Source organism: Piliocolobus tephrosceles, chromosome 14 (genome assembly GCF_002776525.5).
Source record: "Piliocolobus tephrosceles isolate RC106 chromosome 14, ASM277652v3, whole genome shotgun sequence".
Taxonomy (NCBI): domain Eukaryota; kingdom Metazoa; phylum Chordata; class Mammalia; order Primates; family Cercopithecidae; genus Piliocolobus; species Piliocolobus tephrosceles.
In genome coordinates this window covers 105,605,454-105,608,041 of record NC_045447.1, presented here as the reverse complement: position 1 = coordinate 105,608,041, position 2,588 = coordinate 105,605,454, and positions in this window count along the sequence as shown.

Genomic DNA, 2,588 nt, shown 5'->3' with positions numbered 1-2,588 from the left:
GCAATTGTGAATGGGAGTTCACTCATGATTTGGCTCTGTTGTTCTATTATTGGTGTATAGGAGTGCTTGTGATTCTTGCACATTGATTTTGTATCCTGAGACTTTGCTGAAGTCACTTATCAGCTTAAGGAGATTTTGGGCTGAGATGATGGGGTTTTCTAAATATACAATCATGTCATCTGCAAACAGAGACAATGTGACTTCCTCTTCTCCTAATCTAATACCCTTTATTTCGTTCTCTTGCCTGATTTCCCTGGCCAGAACTTCCAATACTATGTTGAATAGGAGTGGTGAGAGAGGGCATCCTTGTCCTGTACCAGTTTTCAAAAGGAATGCTTCCAGGTTTTGCCCATTCAGTATGATATTGGCTGTGGGTTTGTCATAAACAGCTCTTATTATTTTGAGATATGTTCCACCAATACCAGTTTATTGAGAGTTTTTAGCATGAAGTGCTGTTGAATTTTGTCGAAGGTCTTTTCTGCATCTATTGAGATAATCATGTGGGTTTTGTCAGTGGTTCTGTTTATGTGATGGATTACATTTATTGATTTGCATATTTTGAACCAGCCTTGCATCCCAGGGATGAAACCAACTTGATGGTGGTGGATAAGCTTTTTGATGTGCTGCTGGATTTGGCTTGCCAGTATTTTATTGAAGATTTTCGCATTGATGTTCATCAGGGATATTGGCCTGAAATTTTCTTCTATTACAACACATGTTGTAAAGAATTTGTTCACATGCTGCCTCAATTATGTATTTCTACGCACAAAGCACCCTGAAAATAGTAGCTCAAAACAACAAAACTGTGCATTGTGTCTCATGGTTCTGTAAGCTGATGGTTTTTCTGACCCACATAGTGTCACTTGTAGTCATCTGGAGGCTGGCTGGGCTGGGACATTTAACATGGGGCACACAGCACTTGCCAACTACATCAGCTGGTAGCTTCACTTTGCTGCAGACTGGAGTGGCTCAGTTTTCTTCCAAAGGGCCTCTCCATGGTGCTTGGGCTTCTTCCCTCATTATGTGGGAATTCAAAGAGACAACATTCCCAGTGTGGAATAGCTTAGCCTTAGAAGTTACAGAGCGTCACTTCCACTGCATTCTATGGCTCAAAGCAAATCACAGATCCAGCCCAGATTCAAAAGGAAGGGAAAGAGGCTCCACTTCTCAAAGTCGGGGAGGCAAGGAATTTACAGTCATTTCTTAACCATCACAATACATGACACATAAACTGGAGAATGTAATCACCAAATGAAAAATAAAACAAACAAACAAAAACAGAAAAACCGAAAAGCCCAGCCATTTTCCATGAGGTGGGTTAGTTTCGTGCCACTGCAATACCAGGTGGTGTGCATGAGAAATGCCACTGGCTCAAAGCAGTCTCCTGCTGAGGTGCTCCTGCCTGCTACCCAGCTGGCCCATGGTGAGCCCTGCAAATGCACAGAACTAGTCTCTCGAGTGTTGAACGTTCTTGATAGAAGTATCCACTACAGAGTCTCAAACATAAGCAATCATTTAGGTTATAAGAATCCGAGTATTCATGTCAAAGAAAAGCCTTGAATATTGAGGAGTAGCTTGATATAATAAAATATTTGGGAAGACAAAGATCACGTGATATTGCAAGAGCATTGCACCTGCAGGAATCCACATTGCACAACATCAGGGAAGTGGCTTTGAGAGCAACAATAAAGTGAAATAGTGCAGTTATCAGCTGTCTGAAATATGGCCAAAAATTGCTTGCAGTGGATTAAAGATGAAAACTACCACTGAATGCAGCAGAATTTTTATTTTAAACCAGTGAGAAGACACCAAAATAGGCCAATGCCCATTCTGGTATGGAAATATTTCATTCCACAAATGACAGGCCTTTCCATCCACCCTTATATGGTTTGGTTGTGTCCCCACCCAAATCTCATCTTGACTTGTAGCTCCCATAATTCCCATGTGCTGTGTGAGGAACCCAGTGGGAGATAATTGAATCATGGGGGTGATTCCTCCCATACTGTTCTCATGGTAATGAATAAGTCTCAGGAGATCTGGTGGTTTTATAAGGGGAAACTCCTTTCACTTGGATCTCATTCTGTCTTGCCTGCCACCATGTAAGATGTCCCTTGCTCTTCCACCGTGATTGTGAGGCCTCTCCAGCCATGTGAAACTGTGAGTCCATTAAACCTCTTTCCTTTATAAATTACCAAGTCTTGGGTATATTTTTATCAGCAGCATGAAAGCAGACTAATACACACCCCTTCTCCAAAACCACATCCACCCCACAAACTGCATGTGTTTGTCAAGGTAAATGGTATATATAGATATATATGGTGTATATATAGATAAATACCATATTCAATATATGGCCATTTCTTCTGAAATGTGTTCCTAAAATCACTTGCTATGAAATTTTGCATAATAAAAATAACAGGGCTTGTGGGGAAATGAGGTGTATATATATATATAATATATATACACACACATACACATATATATACACATATATATTTATTGACTAAGAATTTAAGGTGTCTCAAACTACAGCAGAATTTTAATAAAGTTTATTTTTTTTTTTTGTAATGAATTAATGACAAAATTAT